Below are 24,410 nucleotides of genomic sequence, written 5' to 3' on the forward strand. Positions count from 1 at the left end.
TTGGTGTTAGCCTCCTAACTGGTGTCTTGTTTATTCTTCATACAGAAGCCAGATTGATCTTTGAAAAAAGAGATCCATGCACATGACTTCTCCAGTCAAAATCTTCCCATCACTTCTTCTGACTCTTACCATGCGATTCTAATCCTTCCCTACAGCCTGTGAGGTTGTTTTTAAATGGCCTCACAGATTCTTTACCACTAACCTCATCAAGGGGTCAAGTCTCTCCCTGTCTTCTGAATCTGGGCTGGGTTTGTGGCTTCCTTTGATTATTGAAATGTGTCAGAGGACATTGTGAGCAAACTCTGAACCTAGATCTCAAGAGACCTAAAGTTCCTACTCTCGTCTTCCTGGAATACTTCTACCACTATGTGAAGAAAGCCAACACGAAAATGACAGTGACCTCAGATCATGGCCATGACCTCAGACAAGGGAGGGAGGACATTCTAGAGCCTAAGCTCTAACTAAGCTGCCAGGTGATGTCAGGTTACGAAAGACCCCAGCAAGTCCAGCAGAACAATCACCCGGTGAACCCACAGAATTGTGAGAATTATTATGGTCTTAAAACAGAAATATTACGGTTTTAAGACACTAGGTTTTAGTGTGATTTTCTATATGGCAGCAGATAACTAATACAGCCTACAAGGTACTGAATGATCTGACCACTGGATATCTCCCACCTCCCTATTTCAACTATTCTGGCCTCCTTGCTTCTCCTCAACCATGCAATCATCCCCCACACTTTGCCTGAAGCCAGTTTCCTCCCAATAAGCACAGGAGGCCTTCATTCACTGAAGTCTCCTGACCACTCTGTGGAAAAGGGCAGCCACGTTCCTCTCTGATTACTCTCTAGCCCCTTCTCCTTTGTCAGTCTTCTTAGCTCCTTGTACTGTGATCTCAGCTGGAAATAGGTTTATTTATATTCAAGTCAAGGAAGAATGAAAACTCCATAAAGCTGGAAGTTTTCTTTACTTGTATATCCCTACCGCCTAGAACAGGGTCTGGAACCTAACAGGTGTTCAATTAAAAATGTGTTGGAATGCATTATTTTTCAATTCCTAGAGATTATTCTGTAGGGGTTGAAAACAGAAAACATGTTCCTCATGTTGACGTTCCAGCCTATATGTAATACATTATCGGGAGTAAGAAAGAGCCTTAAAGAAAAAAGAAAACCTAAAAATCCTGCAAAATAATAGTGTCTATGTGTTCTTGAGTTTCTCTATGACATAGGAATTGGAGCTTCCTCCATGGAACTATTGCAGATCTTGTATTTATACTGAGATAAAAAGAATCAAGAATAATGCCAGTCAGTTTCTCCCTGGGATTCTTTTTCTAAAATGTCTCTGTACTATTTTTTCTGATCCCTAAACAAAATTGTGTGCTGCCTAAATCATTGTAGTATGTCAACACAGGTCACAATTTATTTTCCACTTTGCACCAACCCTGACCATCTCCCCTGGTTCTAAATTGTGGTTATTCACTTTGTATTGACTCTAACTGCTGCCTTAAAAAAAAAAAAAAAAAAAAAAAAAGACTCTTTTTAGAGTAGTTTCAGGTTCATAGCAAAATTGAGAAGACAGATTTCCCATAGACTCCTGTCCCCACAAATGCATAGCCTCCCCCATTATGAACATTTTCTCTCAGAGTGGTACATCTGTGAAAATTGATGAACCAGCATTGTCACATCATTACCCCAAGCTTATCACTTTTACATTAGGGTTCACTGTTAGGGATGTACATTCTGTGTGTCTGGACAAATATGTAACATGTATCCACTATTATAATACCATACAGAGAAGTTACGCTGCTCCAAAAATCCTATGTTCCACCTATTCATCCCTCACTTTGCCCTGGATGTCCCTGTCTTTTGCTTCAAACAATGTGGACATTCGTGAGCCCTAGGAAAGGCCCTATCCACTGAGGAGGCATCACACAAGCCAAAGAAATTAAGAAAATATCCCCAGCATCTCTGGCTTTCACTTCACAAAGGCAGTGGGTCGACAATGCATACAAAATGCTGAGTATTCAGTCACTTTGCTTAAGTTAGAATCTGTTCCTCTTCAAACCAGAGACCTGGGTGTCATGCTTGATTCTTCCAGGGAGTTTTCTTTTCCTTTTCCCTCTCCATTTACTTAGCAAACCCAAATCCAGAGGCTTTAACATTTTATTGTTTTGTTTTGTTTTTAAACTTTTGTGTTTAAACCTTTTTAAACTTTCTTTAGAGAGAGAGAGAGAGATTATGAACATACGAACAAACACGAGCAGGGGAGGGACAGAGAGAGGGCAAGACAGAGAATCCAAAGTAGGCCCTGGGCCATGAAATCATGACCTGAGCTGTTCGAAATCAAGAGTCAGATGCTTAAGCGACTGAGCCACCCAGGTGCCCCAGAGGCTTTAACTTTCTAAATAGGCATGTAATCCGTCCCTCACTTTCTTTCACTGCATCCACAAAACCACAATCAAGGTGTTCATTAACTCTTGTCTGGACTGTCCTAACAGTTTCTTACCTGATATCCCAGGCTTAAGCCTTGCCCCCACCTCCAATTCATTCACAGCTGCCAGCAGATGATGAGGGAGGAAAGGATTTAGCTATTTGTCTTCGTCTTCTTCTTCCTAGAATCTCAAGATGTTCAACTTTACATCCACCATGCTTACCTATTTCCCTATGGGACTAGAATAACCCCTTAGAGAGTCTGCAGGGAACTTTTCTTATATATTTTCTTCCATAGCTTTTTATCCTTTTGAGAGAATACTTCCTATCAGAAAAACCCTTGAACATTTATTTATACCTTCACTTCTGTTTTACCTTCATTGCCCACAAACAGTAGGTCAGAATCCCATTTTATGAAGTCCCAGAGGGAGACATTGCTTCCTTTCTATTATCTGAAAATATAGTGTTTCAATCTTAGTCTCTCTGGTGGCCTTATTTCTCCTCCTTATTAGAGTTTTCCAGTGTTCTACTTTACGTCTTTATATCTTGTTTCCTTTGGTTTCTATATATATATTTTTTTTAATTTGGTAGTCCATTGTATCAAAGAGTTCTATGTAACAGCCTCAGATTTTCAGTTTTCTGTATGTTTACTTTTAAGTTATTAGAAGTCCAATTCTCTCTTCGTAAAAGGTTAGAAATACAAAAATAACCGCAAGTAAAACTCTGCTTGGGCCTCTAGGGTCACATTGAATTGGGAAAATATTAACTTCTTTCTGTTGATGCCTCCAGAAAGTGAGGAGGAAGATTTTTTTTTTAAGATTCTTTTTAGCTCTGCCTTTTATGGAAGCACTGTGTATGGAGCTTTCTTCTGTCAGGTTGTATGTAAGATTTCTGATTTTGCTTTCATTGTCTTTATCCACTAAACAGAGACAGAATTGTCAATGGTATGGGGAAAAAATTACTTTTAGTTATTAGATCAAGTTTGTTACTAAATTTGCTGCAAACAATAGCCTTTTGTATCTAAGAAATACTTTGAATTCAAATACTTTCACATATTTCCATTTTGAAACCCTTGAAAGTATACCATTATATTAAATAATGTGTTTTTAATACTACTTGGTTCCAGATTTCTGTGACAACTGAAAATTCAATATGCCATTAGTTTATTGACTATTTCTTGCTAAAGTTCATGATTACTTACTAAAACTATGGCAAGTAGCTGTAACTATTCCATTTGAATCTGCATACAAAGGTTATTTTCAAATGGTAAATAGCAGGGTTTTTTCCTTGCCTACCATCAAACAACTTTTAATTAGCCACTGTTCTGGTCACTGTTGTAGTTCTATTAGAGAAGGCTACAAATATCCATATTAGTAACAGAAAATATTTATAGAACATTAGGATTTGTTTGACATGTCTGATAAAGGGTTAGTGTCTGAAATCTATAAAAAGCTGATCAAACTCAACACCCCAAAAAACAAATACAATGAAGAAATGGGCAGAAGGCATGAATAGACATTTTTCCAACGATACCTGGATGGCTAACAGACAAGTGAAAAGATTCTCAACATGACTCATGATGAGGGAAATACAAATCAAGACCACAGTGAGATACCTCACACCTAGCAGAATGGCTAAAATTAACAACACAGGAAACAACAAGGGTTGGCAAGGATGAAGAGAAAGGGGGACACTCTTGTACTGTTGGTGGGAATGCAAACTGGTGCAGCCACTCTGGAGAATACTATGGAGGTTCCTCAAAAAGATAAAGATAGAACTACCCTACAATCCAACAATTATGCTATCAGGATACAAAAACACAGATTCAAAGGGGGTACATGTATCTTGATGTTTATAGCAGCACTATCAACAATAGCCCAACATGAGAAGAGCCCAAATGTCCACTGATTGACGAATGGATAAAGATGTGTGTGTGTGTGTGTGTGTGTGTGTGTGTGTGTTTGTGTGCATGTGTGTGTGTGTAGATACACACACACACACACACACATGCAAATATTACTCAGCCATCAAAAAGACTGAAATTTTGCCTTTTGCAAGGATGTGGATACAGGTAGAGTATATTATGCTAAGTGAAATAATTCAAGCAGAGAAAGAAAAATGCTATAGAATTTCAGTCATATGTGGACTTTAACCAAACAGGTGAACATAGGGTAGGGGGAGGAAGAGAGGGAAACAAACCATAGGAAACTTTTTTTAATGTTTATTTATTTATTTAAAGAGTGTAGGGGAGGGGCAGAGAGAGAGGTAGAGAGAATCCCAAGCAGGCTCTGCACCCAGTGCACAAGACTGAAATGGGGCTCAGTCTCATGACAGAGGTCATGACTTGAGCAGATATCAAGATTTGGATGCTTAACTGACTGACCCACTCAGGTGCCCCATAAGATATTTTTTTTAATATTTATTTTTTTAACATTTATTTATTGTTGAGAGACAAAGGGAAACAGAGCACAAGTAAGGGAGGGGCAGAGAGAGGAAGACACAGAATCTGAAATAGGCTCCAGGCTCTTAGCTGTCAGCATGGAGCCCAACACGGGGCTCGAACCCACGAACCACGAGTTCATGACCTGGGCCCAAGTCGGATGCTTAACCAATGGAGCTACCTAGGCGCTCCAGCCCATAAGAGACTCTTAAAAATAGAACTAACTGGGGTGCCTGGATGGCTCAGTCAGTTGAGTGTCCGACTTCGGCTCAGGTCATGATATCGCGGTTCATGGGTTCGAGCACCATGTCGGGCTCTGGGCTGACAGCTCAGAGCCTGGAGCCTACGAGCCTGCTTCGGATTCTGTGTCTCCCTCTCTTTCTGCCCCTTCCCCGCTCCGTCTCTCTCTGCCTCTCAAAAATAAAGAAACGTAGTAATTTTTTTTTTAAATAGAACTGAGGGTTGATTGGGGGAAGTGGTCAGGGGATGGACGAAATGGGTGTTGGGTATTAAGGAGGGCACGTGTATTGAGCACTGGGGGTTATATGTAAATGATGAATCACTAAACTCTCCTTCTGAAAACACTTACATTGTATGTAAACTAGAATTTGTTTTTTAAAGTGCATTTATCTTGAGAGACAGAGAGACAGAGAGAGAAAGGAAAGCTCACACATGTGTGCAAGCAAGCCAGGGAGAGCCATAAAGAGAGGGAGACAATCCCAAGCAGCCTGTGTGTTGTCAGCACAGAGCCTGATAGGAGGCTGGATCGCACTGTGAGATCATGATCTGAGCCGAGATCGAGTCTGAGGCTTAACCAATAAGCCACCCAGATGCCCCGAGAATTGAAATAAAATATTGAAAAAACCCTCAAAACATTAGGATTAGTTGAAATTCAATTATCATTGTCAAAGTTATGTACCTTACCCTATACTTTTGAATCTTTATCCACATCATCCTTCTTTGGGAAACTGATTCACAATTAGAGTTACTTTCCTTCAGGAAATAGCCTAAATTAACACTTTACTGGTGCCTTTACCCTAAAAATTCACCTTTACATCATCTACTGAACTTAAAGATATTCATTCCTATGAAGGCAGTGGAGAAGATAGGTATGTGAGGGAAGTTGGTTTCAGGAGAGTCATACCACAAGATGTTTGTTCTCTGGCTCTAGGTATATTACAGTATAATGACAGCATCCTCTCCCCATCCCCCCCCCCATATTCCCAGCTGTCTTTGGAATAGAATGCCTACAAAGTCTACCCAGAAAATGTAACACTTTTCATTGAAATCTTTGGTCTAAGGCAAAACCACAGGTACCTCCAGTAAGAGGTCATTTTGCATGGTTGTAGGTTTAGGCTGGAGACGAACAAGAGAGAGCCAGAAGTTGGAAGTCACCTAAGAAAACAAGAGTACTGCGGATGTAAAAGATCAAACATGCATTGAGCCTCCAGGGTCCCAGGCTGTATGCTCAACTCTTTCATATCCTTTCTCTCACATAATCCCCCAAACAATTCTGTAAGTATCTATTCCTATTTTGATTTTGTAGATAAAAAAAAAAAAAAAAAAAAAAAGTCAAGGACCAGGGAGACCAAATACCTTGCAGCTTGTTCCTACATATCAGAAATCTCAATAACTAACCTACCCTTTATTCAGGCTTGTTTAAATATAAAAAGTATACAGGAAGATCATTAAAAAATTTTACAAATGTCTGGCTAACTGCCAGAACATTTCTCCAAACACTGAACACTCCAGGTCAACAATTCTCTCTAAAAGGTAAATGCTCAATGAACTGGTGACTTTTTTTTTTTTTTTTTTTTGGCTACCAACATCACCCAACTATATAAACTCAAACTCAGCATAGCAATTATCTTTTAAGAAAGGATTCCCAGATGATTAACTAATGCCTGCTGCCAAACATAGCTGAATAGCCTTTATCCAACAACAACAACAACAACAACAACAACAACAACAAATCAGACCTCTTTAAAGTATGCCAAAGGTGCTTCTATAATGTTTCCTACTAACATTTCTGATTGTGGTTTTATTCTTTAAGTTGTTTATGCTAAATCAGTATTTGCTGCTTTAAGTTATAAACATGTAATCAACTCCAACTTGTACAAGAAATCTTTTTGAAATATTACAAGATCAGATTCATCGTGTGAGTTGGCAAAAAAAAATTAAGCGTATTGTTTTCAATGAATCACATTTGGATATATGCATACAGTGCATCTGAACATATTTACATAATTTAGAATTACGCAATTTCTCCATAAATAAAAAACTTACAGCTTTCAGTATTACTTTAAATCTTGTCTTCATTGCACTAGAAAAAAATTCTTTTCAAACTAAACCCATTTGTTGTACAAATAAAAATGCTCTTGCTTTTGCCAAGATTTAAGAACAGAAGACCTCATCTAACTGTGTTTTGTGCTCTGTGTTTTGTGAAATGACAATTACATTTCTCACATATAGAGATGTGTCATTAGAAAGCACAATGGGGTCACCATGCTACCCTTCTTTGAGATGAATGAAGCATGGTATTGATCAAAACCATGACTCTTGTTGATGATGAAGTGTTTTGTTTTTTTGAAATCCCCCCTAAGGTGTTATCAAAACAATGTAGCTTCTAAATGTATCTAATTAGATATGAAGTTAGACTTCCCATTTCCTAAGCTTAATTTTCTTATCAAAATAAATTTCCAAGTACACGAGGTAAATAAACTTATTTAATCTGATTGTAAATACCTAGATTATTTTGTTCTGTATCTTAGAATCCAGAGACTCATTGAACTTCCCTTTATGTTTTTATTATATCTGTAAAGTCAACTTTGTTACTGAAAGAAATCCTTAGTAATAGGTGTGTTCTCTTCCCCTACCTACAAACTATCTGCCTTCTCTTCAAGATATTGTGTGAATAACTGGAAGTTTTATCATCTTACTATCTACGACCTCAGGGAAGTCATTTGAATTATTACTACTTTAAAATAGGATAGGCTCTTTCTCCCCTGGCACTCTTATTCCCTAGAAATTCTGTTAAAAGTTGCACCTTGTTTTAAACATAAAAAATGCTTTGATCTCTTTGTGAGAATAAGATATAGGATTTCTAAGCTCTTTTTAACCTACAAATTCTGCATTGTAGGTTGGTGGAGTACAAAGCCTTATGGAAGTTCAAGGGAGTAAGATGAAGTCTAAGAAATGATCTCTCCTATAAATGGCCTTATTTTTTAGTGAGAATAGAAACTGTTATTTTTGTCCTCAAAAATCATTTAACTTTCTTCCAGCCAACTAAGTACTATTAATTCCTTCTCGTCCGCTATGGTTCAAGAACTCTGGGTAAGATAGATTCCACCCTCAGATGCAGATGCCCTCTCTTCTTCCCTCCTGGATCTAAAGTTGAAAGAACTGAAGACCTCCAACTTACAATTATCTCAAAAGTATGAGAAAGGCTATCGGGAAAAGACACCAACACCATGCATGCAAGAAAACAGAGGTAAGCCATGGGACAGCGATTCTCCATACTACTGCTGCATGGAGTTGGCCCCAAACTGGTGCTGCCTTTGACTTTAAACAAAAGTTGTCATCAGTTACCTCCAATAAACACATTCCTATCTTATACATGTATTAAAAGCTCAAGAAAAAAGCAAGTGATGAATAGCTGTTCACACTGTATTCCAAAAGATGTTAAAGAATTTTTAGTTCCATTTATCCTTCTTCCACTCATGCATCCCATCTAATGTCCCTATTTTGAATTCAACCAGTTAATTTGAGCAGAAATCTATTTTCCCTCCATACAGATTGCTATTACCATTATTGTACAGAACACTATTGGGGTAGTATAATCCACTGGAAATTTAGTTTTTGCATAAAGTCAGTTAGGACAATATTTTAATTAAAAAAAAAAAAGTCTTGAGAGGGAAATTTTGGTTCCTGAGCCCTCAGTAAAATTTAGTTGTATTTAATAGAAGCATTTTAAAGTAACTATGTAGAATGCCAAGTAATCATGAGGTAGTATCTTCCAAGAGGACTGAAAGAGAAGGAGATGAGAGAAAGGACCTTTTTTTCACTTCTTAGCTCTATAGCACTGGTTCTCAACCAGGAAAAATTTACTTCTTAGGGACACTGAGCAACATCTGAACACATTTTTCATCATTACAACTTCAGGCTGGGTAGGGAGGGGGAAGGAGCAATTGGCATCTGGTAGTTAGAGACCAAGGATGTTGCTAAGCATCGTACTATGTTGAGAAAATTCCCCAGCAAAGAACAGTTCTCTGTCCCACATGCCATTAATATGGAGGTTCAAGAATCCTGCCTATAGATTATTCCTTACGGTTCAAATATTTAGTTGGAATAAACCTGTAGATAAGATTTACAAAATGATTAGGCAGAAATAGAAATGTTGCACACATTTGGTCACAGACAACTCAGCACAGTCCCTCTTAGATTGTAATTATCTACATGTTCATTTATTAGTCAATTACCCATTAAAGCCATTTTATTGTTTCAGTCTTCCCTTGTTGTCTAGTAACTGTTACATAATGTATCAATGATGTAACTGGCATTGGTAGATTTTGTATGGGCTTTAACAGGTCTCTGGTATGGATTGGCTATGTAGCCTTATGATTTAAAGGGGCTAGTTTCAATCGGGCCATTGCCCTTATGATTTATATAGGTATGATGCATCTATGACCTTGTACTAGGCCTTCAAAGCTAAATCAAATACTCCACCTACTGTGATCTTTCCTGTATCTAAACTCATAGGGGAATACCCTAATCCTACCTATTAGTCAATGGAGAGGTTTCTTTGAGGCAGAATTTGTGGATAGATTTCTCTGTAGTCAAGTTCAGAAATGTGGCTATATTAAAATGGAAGTCAAACACCACAGTCATTAAAATAACAACTGCTGTTCAGTTTCACAGAGTTCAAGGACATCCATAGCCAGAATTAAGCTTCTAGTAGACACCTTTATGTTGTTAAAAACAGTCTAATTTTATACAACTTTTAGACATTACAATATGAAAGATTATTGCTCTGTCAAAGGATCCTATGCCAAGTTCTCAATGCTGAAGGACTACGGTAGCAGAATTTGTACAATCCAAAACACTATATAAAATTGTAAACTATGTGATTTAGAAAGTTAAGGCTAAGTGTCCGTATCAACTAAATGTAAAAACTTAATTCTTGAGACACTGGGTGGCTCAGTTGGTTAAAGGTCTGAATCTTGATTTCCGCTCAGTTCACTATCTCAAGGTTTGGGAGAGAGCCCCTATTGGGGCTCTGCACTGACAGCATAGAACCTGCTTGGGATTCTCTCTCTCCCCCTTTCTCTCTGCCCACACTCACCCCAGCTCCCTCTGTGCTCTCTCAAAATAAACATCAAAAAAATCTTTTAAAAAATTAATTATTGAGATAATAGAAAAAAGTTCAACTATAGTATGTCTCATAAGGAGATTAAATCACTTCCTGTTGGGGGGACAGCAGTAGCACCTGAACACACATGGAACAAAAGCATCAACAACACTCAGTAATAACACCTGAGGAAGTTTCTGAAAATTGGTCCAATAGAAATTAACGTTTCTCCTGGCATTTTCAATGAACAGCATAGTACTTTAGCATTCATTTCAGTTACATATTGTCAAATGAAAATACTTCTTATGCAATTTTTAAATTCTTATTAGTAACAATGGAAAATTCACTAGCCCACATAAATTAGAGTTTCTATCCCCTATGGAAGATTATAGGTAATAAAATGCTAATACTTCACAACTCAAATTCTATTATTAATGCCCTGAGCAAATAATTCTGCTGTTATGGGTCAAAGCCCAACATGAGATAAGTTTATTGTTCGCTCTATCTTGATTTTAAAAAATGACACTTTTGTGTGTGTCTACCTGTCTTCGGTTATAGATGAAGAATTAGAACGAGAACATCCATTTGCTTAGGGTTACCCATTGGTAGCACTGGAAAAGAGCTGAGATAATAAGACTTGTATTAGATACAGAAGAGTATGATCACAATGAAATGATCAGAGTTACAAGCAGTTATAGCTGAAATAATTCCTATTTGAACATACTTGTTTACAGATACAATGGCAGGATTAGTTTTATTGATTTTTATTTTCTTATTCCCTTTTCTCTTTGCAATAGGAAACCGATTTTATTAGAGGAGATAAGGGTTTTCATCTTACAGAGGTGGATCTGTGTAGATACGTTTATTGTTTAGCAGGAAAAAAAAAACACTATGCTATGCTAGCTTTGCCATTGAAGCTCAATGAATATAGACAGTGTAAGCTTACTTCATGGACTACGGATGTTCAGTTTGGTTCAGCTCTTCCGTACCTGCCATTTTCTTTAAATCTAACATATTAAAAATACATTTAAATTCACCATTATACTTCACAAAATAGCAGTGTACTTGCACCCCAGCTGGGAAAACATCTTGTTATAGGTAGGGTCTTGGCACAGCATAGTTCTTATGACCGAAGATACCCTACAAATATTACCTAGAATGGTGGTTCCAAATGTTTTAGCAAGCTCACGGTGCTGGTCTTTTTTGTCTTCATTTGTTACTATAAAATTTCTCCTTTTGTGGATAACAAAGGATTCCATCATTGGGTGGCAGCCGGTAAACCATTCAGTTTCTCTGGGTCTTCAACTTCAGATATAATTTGGGGAATTAGGTACGTTATTGGACCCCAGTCTACAGCCTGAATTCTCACCCCAGGTTTACCTGTTACTACCAAGGCTTTAAATGTAGTTTTCTTTTCAGGAAGGTACGTGAAAGGCTATTCCAAGTAAAAGGTCTGTTTATGTGAGAAAGTAAGTTGAGACTGCTGCAGCCTAGCTTCTTGCATGTGGTAGGCTCTCAACAATACTGAAGGACCAAGTTAGTGAACTTGAAGAGAACACCCACGCACTCCTTAGATAAATTTTGGAACCAACAGTAACACCCACTGTACCCACCCCCCCAGCCCACCACAGATAGGTAAAGTTTGCTTACATCAAACACAGACTAGGACAAACAGAATATAAGTAGATGTGTCAAGAGATAAAGACCTAATTCCATCATAATACATTTCAAATTCTGTCATCACTGATAAGGAAGAAGTCTCCTATATTACAAGTGTTCTAATTCAGGTTCCTCCATCATGTGTTCTCCTTGACTGGACCAAGGAAAAATATCCTCTCCTATTTTGGACATTATTCTTTATGAAATTAAAGTACCAGCTGCTTCTTCAGAATGGGCCCACTACATTTTGTGCTGCCCATTAATTTTCCTTTCATTATGAAAATTTTCATCAGTATTTTATTATGTTTTAGTTATTATATTTTTCTCTATGTAGCTCTAGATCTTTCTCTACATATACACACACATACCCACATACAAGTATGTTTTCTCCACAAGTATTTTCAATTTAACATGACCAGGTTCAGAGGAATACTCACAGCCCATCAGAACCATTAGGGTTATTGGTTCTGACTTCAAATAAGCAAAACCAGCCCTATGCTGAATTGAGCATTAGTCCCTTCTGAATTATTGTGTAAATAAAACATTCTGAATTAATAGATGATAGTTGACAGCGGATTTAGAAAAACAACAACAACAAAAAAAAGATAGCTGTGGCTGGACAGTAAGTTTAGGTTAAGAGAACAGTGCCATCCCAAGGAGAGTCTTGGGGTTTAAAATTAAAGTGAGCTGGAGTGGGTACCTCAAGGTTACAAGTTCAACCAGGCAGGGAATGAGAGGTTCAGATTTAAATACAACAGGCCTGGAGACAGAACAGTGAAAACAGGGCATCATAGCAAGGTGTTGCCCAGCATCACATTAAAAGCCCAGAGCCCACTGTATTCAAAACTCATGCCCCATGCTTCAGGCAAAAGATGGAAGATATGGACCACTGATCCACTGTGCACCTGAGTCTGTGAACACCACACAGAGCCCCTAGACAGATTGGGATGACCAGCACTACCTTCAGGAAAACATATTCATACAAGACATTGCCAGTCTTGCAAGGTCACTAATCTGATGGAGCCAACAGTCTGCCTTATCCTCAATTTGTAATCCTTACATCTTACTTTGCTGCCCAGAACCAGATTTCTCTGGGCCCAAGGTATAAACTGGTCAGAAAAATCCCTTAGACATCAGCCATCCCTATACCTTACACTCTCTACAATTTAATCACTTAGCCCCTGCCATTCCTCAGGCCTCTGGAGTCCATGGAAAAGGCTATTTTTCAGGTCCAAGTGTGGGGGGCCTGGGTCCGAGAATCTAAGTGCACACATTAGTGCCTGTAGGCTATGCTGGAGCCTTTAATCTACTCTTCTGTAACTACTGTTTATATTAAAAATGGTTCAAATTTCATTTCTGAGCCCCAGAAATCAAGGACATTTAACTCAGTAGCATTTTAGAACCAATAGTTGGTTTTTAGTTTTACAGCTGAGATAAATCATATATACTATATGCATTTTTTTAACTGATCCCTAGAATGAAGGCCAGAGCATCTCCAATCCCAGAGCAAAGATCTGGGATAGGATACAGCAGAGTGAGAGGAGGCAGAGGTTGACAACTGACAGAACCACCCTGTATCCTCATCCTCAGGAGCCATTCGGTCATTTGTGATGAAAAGTTCTGCTTACCTCCTCCCTAAATAGTTTTTATTTATCATTTGCCAATCACCGGGCTCTTCTCTCACTGAATGGCCTCAGATCAGGCCTCTGTAGGGCAGCTTGGAGAAACCACACCCTTTATGCGTAACTACCTGCAGTATCAGCAACCTTTTAGTCCAGAATGCAAGAAGACAGGGAAGCTCTACAATGCCAGTTTAGTGGTAGGGGCTTTTCCCATAGCAGAGATCCTAGGTACTCCCCCCAAGGTTCAAAGACTCTGATTTGCTTCTCTGCTCTACTTGGTGGCAGAGGGATTGTTATTTTAGGAACTGTCTATTCTCTAGGCATAAGCACCTGGCAAGAAGATAGACTTCTTTCCTTATTTTCCTTCCTGGTTTCAGGAAATAAGAGGATGCTCTTCTAGACAGAGGTAAAATTATTTTGCCATTTCCATTATTTTTAATGAAAATCTAAGTATGTTACCATCTCTGATGACAACGTTAGTAGTATTTCTCGCGTAGCTTCATGCTCACAGAGCCATGCATGCTTCTATTTGAATGGCTTTCTTACATGCAGGCCCACACTCCCTCCCTTGAATAGGTTTGGCTCTCCTAGGCTTCAGAAATGAATTGCATGAATCACATATCAACCAACATATCCTAAGTCTTGCAACACTTCCCATATTCACAGTTCAGAAGCTAACCAAACATAATTGTAAATTACAGGCATCTACAACAGATCATTATCTTTCCAGAGTTAAGTTCCTCTTGGGAAACTATTTTTACTCAAATGGTTCACTGGAATGGATTCCTCTACAGAAAATGTGATAACATCTTAATCCATTATTAACTCATTGCATTTAACTTCAGCCTTGATTTGAGCAGCAATGAAACCAAAGATTTAACACATTATGCTGATGTCAGAGACACTTACAGCACAAAGGATCTGCTTTACAATAAGACAATGATATATATCTCCTTGGGGTACTAATCAAGGAAAATCTTGCAACTGGACAAAACATAACCAAGTATGCTGACTGCAATATTAATCAAACTTTCCCAAATAAGTCAACAAGTTATAAAACTTCCATTTCCAGCCAAGATAGAACAGGTGGTTTACCATCTTACCTCAAGACAAAATACACCTTAAAAAAATGTTTAAGACACTGGACCTAAGGAAATGAAGGACAGTAAGCTCTGAGACACAGGAGGCAATAGGAAGTAAAGATGGCTCCAGCACGGTCTTGAGCCAGTTTCCAGGCCACTGAGTTGACAAAGGGGAAGCCAAGTAGAGCCTGCTGCTCTTCCTGCTAAGACAGTGCCCACAGTTGGAGGAGAGAAAGGCAGCTTAACTTTGCAGGATGAGACATTTAAGAGAGAGAAGCACAGATTGAGAACTCAAGATCTGCAGAGGGTCCCTTTGTAGTATTCAATAGAGAACTGTTAGCACACACATAGGAAGAAACTACTAAAGCCAGGAAAAGAACCCTCTGAAAGGATTAGAGGAAACGGTGAGCGGTACCTACAAGGGGCCAAAATCCTGACTGTGACCATAGCCATACTGGAAAAATCCTATAGGTGTATGGGCAATGGGACTCGGAATTGTTTTGTTTTATTAAAAAAGAATAATTACCCTCACTCGCTTAGGTATTGCTCTGGTCCCATATAATGAGTTTTAAATCTAAGTCCCAAGAAAATCAAACTCTTTCCCAATACCTTAACTGAATTCCATAAAAAAACTTAGAATCTTTATTCAAATACAAAACAGTCAAAAATTTAACCTATATTTCAAGTAGAAAATTATAACCTAACATCTACAGTCTGACCAATAGTACTTCATATTATACCAAGAGATAGGTGGTAATACTATGTTAGTTCTCAAGAAGCTTCATCATCTAGTAGGGAGAAGGGTGGCAGGTATTATTGTAAAGCTATGTATAGTGGGACAGCACAGATTGAAAGTGGTAAATTCCATGTGGAAAATGCTTTTGCAAGGGCTCTTGCCTTAAACAGTGATGAGTCCCTCACTTTACCTCAAGCAAAGGAGGATTTATTGAAATGTGGTCATGGATTAGAAATGGTAGCAACCAGAAAGCTACAGGAAGCTGGACAGTATCTCCAGAGGCATGGTCTCTTACTTAAGGGGTCTGTTTATGCCTACATACCTGCTCTATTTTCTTTATGGAGGGTCATCCCCAGGACTTCAGCTTGCATGGAACAAGAGGGCCAGCATAGCCACAAGCCATGACCTGCCTGCTCCTGTAGCTACAGGTCCAGTCTGTTTCACACATCCCCCAAAGAGAATGCCTGGTAGACCCCACTCAGCTTTTTGAGCTGGACAACACCATGCACACCATTAAGTTAGGTGTTTTTGTCCCATCAGCTGTGACATCAGTTTTGGACAGAGTCACTTAGGCAAGGGCAGATAAGAATTCCTCACAAAGGATGAGCTAAAAAGATGATCAGCCATTTGCCAAGTAGTTACAGGAGACAGAACATTCCATGCAGAGAAAAGCAAAGCTATGTGAATAGTGCTTAGAAGATACCTTTCTGCATATTGGCTTCTTTGACTAGTAGAAAAAAAAATACACTTTTATGCAAGTCAGATCCACATCTGGTCTATGTGGTCCCTTCTTTGGTATGTTTTTCTTACAGAGATGGTCTGTTCAGGGTTCTCCCAGTTTAGTGAAATCCATTAGAAGAAGAAAACATCCAGAACACTCTGCACTCTGGCTGGTCAGACCAAATCTGAAGAATTCTATTTTATCTGGGAAGCACTTCACTGAGGAATTGGCAAAGTAGGCTGGATTGACAAGTAAGGAGTTGACAAGTAAGAAAACTGTATTTTTAACAGTGATTGAAGAAACTAGGGATGTTTTGCTTGAAAACAAATAATTAGCAGACGCTACCTGACAGTTAATTGAGAATATCCGAATAGCCCTTCAGGTTAAAAAAAAAAAGGCCAGACTGAATCTGATGATACTAGGAGCAAAACTCCATGTGATAAAAGCGATTGAAAAACAGATTTCAAGTCCATATTTAAGGAAAAGATGAACAATTACACAAATATAGCTATTAAGGAAATGAGACTTGGTGATCCATGCTATGCCTTTAAAATCAAAGACTAGACTATAGCTATTATCTAATGTGGCAACTGAAGAAAAAAAAAAAAGAGACAACCCTGTAATTGCTTTTGTCACAGAGATAATACCTAGCCAGAGTTTCTTGGATTGAACCATATTTAGTGAATTCAGAAAATCAATGTTCGTTCTCTTTAGGGTAAGAAAATTTACAGAGAAGAAGTTGTTTTTGTTTCCCCTCCCACCCCCCACCAAAAGCAATCAGAGCTTTGTACAGAAAGTTTAGGGATATAGAGAATCAGTTGATTACAAAACTATGTATTTTGCAGCAAGGGCCAGTTTTAAATGACCCAGTTCTGAAATCAAAGCAGCTTTTTTCCACAATAGAAACTGACTCTACGAGCTGGTAATGAGATAGTGAGCCTTGTTTACATTCTATTAAAATAACTCCCAGAAATTTGGGGCACCTAGGTGGCTCAGTTGGTTAAGAGCCCAACTTCAGCTCAGGTCATGATCTCACAGTTTGGGGGTTCAAGACCCTCATGAGGCTCTGTGCTGACAGCTCAGGGCCTGGAGCCTGCTTCAGAGTCTGTCTCTCTCTCTCTGCCCCTCCCCCGCTCGTGCGGTCTCAAAAATGTTAAAAAAAATGTTTAAATAATTTCCAGAAATGTAAATAGAACAGGGGGAGCCTGCTAATGGAGGAATGAAAGTTTATTTGATGTGGTATCACTTTTATAATTAGCTATGAAAATCCCTGGCTAAAATCCACTACTTCAACCACTTGGGAATCCAGGTCACTATTACCTTATCAATCCTGTACACCTTCCCTAACTCTGACAATGTGACTCTCATTCTGGGGAGCTACATCCTGATCCTACTACTTACTTCAAGACTTATTTAGATCTCTCTGTGCCTCGGTTTCCTCATCTGCACAGCGGAAAGGACATTGGTAGCTTCTTTATTACATAATTTTAAGAATTCAGGTTTCCCGCATATAAAACATTCCACATTATTTCTCCCTGTTTACCATCCTCAAGGCATACTTCCGTTGAGCCCAAACTTAACTAAAAGGGGTTTAGATAATATAATACCAAAGAAAAGACAGCCTACGTTCAAATTTGTTTTTTCAATTAACAGTGAATAAAGGTACTTTTCAAAATTATTCGTATGTAGTTAAGATTTTCGATTTCTTTTGCTATTTGTGTTTTTAACTTTCTTCAAATGTAAAGATAGCCTATTCATTTGGATATAAGAGGAGGTTTTCTTAAATAAACTTAAATTATTTAAGTGTTAGAGTATTCTTTTAACTCTGAAAGTACCTGCCTATTAGATCTGAATCCCTCTGGTCGTTATTTAGGCTCTCATGGGACAGAGGATCTAATTTCAGCCCCTATTACTGGAATTCTGTGATAGTCCCATCTTTTTCTATTGGCTACCTTTGTTCTAAAGCTGGGTTTCTTTGGCACAAAGTATCTGACAGACATGCCTTTTTCCATTGTTAAGAAAGAAAAGTTTCCAAGACAAGTATGTTCGAAAATCATGGTGAAGTTTTGAAAATGCATTGCTCATTTCCCTTATGCCCGGCACATGTGTTGGTCTGCCCACCAAGCAAACTGGTATCATTAGGCCCCCAAGCAAACATGTGCCACGAAGTCTCTTTATCTGGTGCCACCCAGGCAGGTTCACATGGTGAGCAGGTGATCCAGGAATTTGGTAATAATTTTCAGCTTTGTCAAGGCATCAGTCTCAGGAGCACTTAGTAGAAACTATAAGATTGTTTTTCCTCTCAAGAATGTGATGAACAAGATTATGACCACCCGGAGGTATTTGCTTGTGCATTAACTCTCCTAAGTATTCAAATCCAACATACACACGTCATTTTACTAGAAGAAAGCCCTATGAAAGTCTATTTACCAACATAAATGTCATCTATAACAATTTCCTACAGAGTAAAGCTATCTATTTCCTGACTTGCATGGAAGTAGAAAAAAGCATGATTGTGTCCCATTATGTTTTATAAAAAAAAAAAAAAAAAGTGAATGTGTGATATTAGAAGGAAAGTTTTATTTTTCACAAAGAGGAATCCAACATTCTCTCGTGCCTCCAAGTTAGATAAAGGGGCATCCTGAGTATGGAGACCACAGAACATTTGAATTCATCTTACTTCCAACTAAAAACTCTCTGCTAGAAGTGCCTGGGTGGCTCAGGTCATGGTCTCATGGTTGCTAAGTTCCAGCACCGCATCAGGCTCTGTGCTGACAGCTCAGAGCCTGGAGCCTGCTTTGGATTCTGTGTCTCCCTCTCTCTCTGCCCCACCCCTGCTCACACTGTGTCTCTATCAAAAATAAAAGATTAAAAATAAATTAAAATTACAAAATAAAATAAAAACACTCTGCTAAAATAATCTTCATTATTGGGAACAATTCCCCAAAAGTTACATTTTATTTCAGCATCAGAGACATGTTCACATAAATTACTTACATACAAGTAAAGGAGGAACCATTTCATAAAGAAAACATTGAATTATTTTTTTCTTAAATTGCAGGAGTGTTACAATTCATTTATGTTTTTCAGGGAACACAGGTGAACAGCTTTAAGAAATAAGCTAAAAAACTTCTGTCAATACAAGAGACAAGGATGGCTGGAGAAGCCTATCTTTAGTTCTAAACACAAAAATTCTGAAAAAAAGCCTATTTAAGAGCAAGCAGGTACCAAGCTCAAAATAAAGGACCAACCCCCCACCCCTGCTCCCCAGTATCATAAATGAAGAAAAAAATTAACGTTTTATTTATTTTTGAGACAGGGAGAGACAGAGCATGAACAGGAGAGGGGCAGAGAGAGGCAGAGACACAGAATCTGAAGCAGGCTCCAGGCTCTGAGCTGTCAGCACAGAGCCCAACACGGGGCTCGAACTCACAAACCGTGAGATCATGACCTGAGCCGAAGTCGGCCGCTTAACCGACTGAGCCACCCAGGAACTCCTATCAATGAAGAAATTAAAGCCAGAACACTTCAATCTATAGCTGAAGGCATGGCCGGCCACAGGGATTTTAGTTCTTGATTTTTGCTTGGGTGGCCCGGGCCTGGATTTCCAGTGCCCACACACAGACATCAAACTGGGTCTCAGGTCATGGAAGGTGGAAGAGCTCAAACAGAAAGCCTTCCAGTCCCGTAGAATTAGGAAACTTCTCCACTGGAGAAGGACCCCGGGAGAGAAGTAGGGGCACAAGAAGTGTAAGTCAGGAGCCTGGAACATGAAGCTGGAAAATTAAACTGGGACCGCTGGACACTCTGGGACCCAGGACAAAAAAAAAAAAAAAAAAAACCAAACTCCGTCTATCCACCACTGTTGGGGAACAAAATTGATTCCTGAATTTGGAAGGGGGTGTGAACTTAAAATATCCTGGGATTACAAAGCATAGGAGGAGATCAAACACCATGGAAGAGAATCTGATTTAATAGGATATTAGCACCATTACTAAAAATAAGTATCTAAAAGGACTTTATATAAGATAGTGAAAAACAAAAAAAGACACAGAAACAGATAAAAATCTAAAAACTCAATGGGTAGCTTTAAAAAAAAGTAACCTAACAAAATCAGGAAAATGCAAAGTTAGTAATTAAGTACCAAATGCTACTTACCCAAATACCAAGTGCAAATTATGACAAGTTGACTGTGGTTATGGCAGTGGCATGGAATTGTCTTTTTTTTAATTTTGTTAAATGTTTTTATTTTTGAAGGAAAGAGACAGCATTAGTGGGGGAAGGAGCAGAGAGAGAGAGAGGGAGACATGCAGACCTAAGCAGGCTCCAGGCTCTGAGTTGTCAGCACAGAGACTGATGCAGGGCTCGAACCCACAAGCTGTGAGATCATGACCTGAGCCGAAGCTGGACACTCAACCAGCTAAGCCACCCAGGTGCCCCTAGAATGGTCTTAAGAAATTTTGGACTCACAAAAGGTATACAAAGAGTACACAGAATTCCTATAAGCTCTCAGTTAGCTTCTTCTAATGTTACATATTGCCTAACCATAGTAGAGTCACAGAAACTATCACGTTAACATTAGAATATCATTAACAAAAATAGAGGTTTTACTTAATTTTTTTGCACCTTTCCCACTACTGTCCTTCTGTTCCAGAATCCAGTCTATGATACCACTTCACACTTAGTTTTCACATTTCCTAATTCTCCTCCAATCTGTGACCATTCTGCAGCCCTTCCTTTCTATAACCTTGATACTACTTAATATTGGTCAATTTATTTATTTTTTTTTTTAAACAGATTTATTTTTTTTTTCAACGTTTATTTTTGGGACAGAGAGAGACAGAGCATGAACGGGCGAGGGGCAGAGAGAGAGGGAGACACAGAATCGGAAACAGGCTCCAGGCTCCGAGCCATCAGCCCAGAGCCCGACGCGGGGCTCGAACTCACGGACCGTGAGATCGTGACCTGGTTGAAGCCGGATGCTTAACCGACTGCGCCACCCAGGCGCCCCAATATTGGTCAATTTAAAAAGTGTCTTTCAATTTTCATTTGTGTGTTGTCTCACATTAATTTTAATCACTTCTGTTAATACCACAGAAGTTATACTTTTCTTATAAAAGGATCAAAGGGTACATGATGTCAATTTATCTTATTACGGATATTGACTTCAATTGGTCAAGTTGTTGTTTATCCATTTATGCATTGCAAGGTTACTACTTTTCCCTTGCTAATTAATACATATCTTGAGGAAGATCCTTTGGGACTAGGCCATCATCCTGCTTCTCCAACTATTTCTTACCTGTTAACTTTTAGCATCCATTGTGTAGGTTTTCTGCCATGATTATTGCTTTGTTCTAGTGGTAGCTTTCTATTCTTCCCATTCCTCCTACAGGAATTAGAATTCTTCTGCAAGGAAGAACTGCCCATTCCCCTCTCCCATTTATTCATTCAGTTATTTATCAGTACAGACTTATTATTCTACAGATGATATAATATAGATTTCTCACTTTATTTTGTATTTAGCCATATTGTAGATTGGTTACTATGTTTTTGCACTCTTCCCCCATCTTTGATGACTTCCATCACATAAGCCAGGCTTGTAACGTACCACTTCCAGAACCCCTGGTTGCTTTTATTGGAGACTATTTCATTCATGGAGAGTTACACTCTGATACATCGATTATCTTTGCCAATTTAATCCAGGTTCACTGTGGAAATTGTCATTTATAATTATCTTTCACAAGCCAATAGCATACAGGAGGTTTCTTAATAAGCTATTAAATAATATACTTCAAGCCAATGATGGATTAATTGCAGTATTGTTCCAGGCCAAGGAGAAAAGAAAGAGTCCAAATTTAGTTGAGGTGCACCTTTGTTCGAGCTAGTTCTCGATCATGTTAGTCCTTCCAACTGAAAGCTTGGTATCAGCTGCTGGCTTAGGTCCCTCGCTGCTCAGGCATGTAGCTAGCAGGCAATGGCACTGGTGTTGGCAGTCAAGATGTGCTGCTCTGAAGGTTATTATTCCAGGGACCATGACACGGTTTGCACCACTGCTTATGCGAAGCGGTCTTGCCAAAGCAGGAACAGATGTTGTTTCTCTTCCTGAGACTGCTGCATGGTTTAACACCATTGCCATCCAAGAGTAGCCTGGCCACAGCAGAATCAAGTATCTCAAAAAAATGCAGAAAGCTATTTAGATCAGTAAGGAGTAGCTGTGCCCAGATTGATAATTCTTGGAAAGTCCTCACAAATTCCTGGTATTTAAAATCAATTATGTTACAGCCACTCTTCTAGATGTTCTTATGGCTAAGTCCCCAGTGGCTCCCCTACCGGTTGGGCTACTGAGTGCTTATCAAAAACAGATGTCAGTGACAACACTCCCAACACAACTTGCATAATGTCAACAAATTCACCTTTAAAGCTTCCCTTAATTCATAAACAAGTGGGTTTAAAATCCTAACAAACCAATACATGGAGAATGGCATTCAGAATCCAAGATATGGATCTCAATATCCTTATTCCTGAGTGTCATTGACCTGTCAGCCTCAATAGAGCTAGGGAAACTGCGTATATACCAACCCATGCCATTTTTTTTTTCATCTCAAACTCCTCCCCCTATGCCAAAACAACAAAAATCCAACAGGAGCTAGGAAACTCAAGCCTAAAACCCAGAAAATACATACAGCACTATTAATAATATAACCCCCTCAAAAAAAAAATCAAAAACCCTAAGTCCAAAACAACAATTCTGGAAGACAGGAAGAAACCACTAACAACTACAAGACCCATATGGAATAAGTATCCAAGCAGAAATTGAGAAGGGACCATACCAGAACAAATGGTGGACCTAAAAAACAAGAGATATACAGGATTACTAATAGGTGGTCATGAGAAAATTTGAAGAACCAGCAAATAGTTTAAATATGTAGCAAAGGGATTTCTAAAAAGTAAAATGAAATAACTGATCATAAACGTGTATCCTACTGGTAGCATAACTATACATAAAATCATTTCAAGTGACTTTATGTTTTTTAATTTTTTAATGTTTATTTTTGAGAAGGAGAGTCAGAGTGAGAGTTGGGGAGGGGCAGACAGAGAGGGACACACAGAATCCGAAGCAGGATCCAGGCTCTGAGTTGTCAGCACACAGCCTGATGCAGGGCTTTAACTCACAAACTATGAAATCATTACCTGAGCCAAAGTCAGACACTTAACCAACTGAGTCACCCAGGTGCCCCAGGTGACTTTCAATCACAATCTGTGTATCTCTAAAGGCATATGGTCTAAGAACCAAAAGAACTGAAAATAAGTTATACTGTTTTCAAAACTCACTTGGTTGGTGATAGAAGAGCAATATCAAGACTAAGAATGTTTGTTGTACAGGAGTTGCACAAAGCAGCTGTTCGGAAGATCAGGGTTTTCACTACAAGAAAAGGGAAGGACACGTAAGATCAAGGAGTTTATGTGAAAACCATGAATGGTCCTAATTTGAATTTAAATTACTAGAATACTTCATGCATTTTGAGAATACACACTTCCTAGCTCTGCTCAAGGAAAACAAAACAATACACTGAATATACTTAGCACTCAGATTGGGATCTCTAAATAAAGGAAACAGCCTCTTGAAGAATTAGCTGATTCTAGAATTGGGAAGAAAAATTAAAAGATGAACCTGAAATTTCAGAAAAGTGAGGACATGATCAAAGGTTAAGAACTACTATACTTATGGGGCAAAATAGAGGTGGACAGGGACCAAGAAAGCTCTCAGACTGATTGACTAGTCTTCTATGGCCAAAGACTGAAAAATTGGAGCATTAAGAATTCTCTTTAACAAACACTACAGAGAAAAACAGACCACATTTGTCAACTGTAGAGGAAAAGGAATAAACTTATTTACCGTTTCTCTAAATGATTAAGCAAAGAATCAAGCATTTAAATTCCCTTTCTTAGGTGCTCCTGGATGGCTCAGTCTGTTAAGCATCTAACCTCAGCTCAGGTCATTATCTCGTGGTTCAGGAGTTCAAGCCCCGCATCAAGGGTCTGTGCTGCCAACTCAGAGCCTGAAGACTGTTTTGGATTCTGTGTCTCCTTCTCTCTTTGCCTCTACCCCTACTCATGCTCTTTCTCTTTCTTTCTCTCCCTCTAACAAACAATTTAAAAGATAATAATAAAGTGTCTTTCCTATTCCAAATATACCTCAGGGTAATCAAAGAGCTGATGAAACCAAGGTTCATTTTATAGAAATATCTTGCTCAATAAAAAATTAAGAATGTTAGAACCATAATGTTTGGCAACTTGCAGTGAACTAATACCAAGAAATGATTTTGAATACCTATTAAAAGTTATGAAAATTAGACCAGGCATTCTAGCTGATG

The sequence above is a fragment of the Herpailurus yagouaroundi genome, unplaced genomic scaffold (assembly GCF_014898765.1).
Source record: "Herpailurus yagouaroundi ecotype Mexico unplaced genomic scaffold, PumYag 159, whole genome shotgun sequence".
NCBI lineage: Eukaryota > Metazoa > Chordata > Mammalia > Carnivora > Felidae > Herpailurus > Herpailurus yagouaroundi.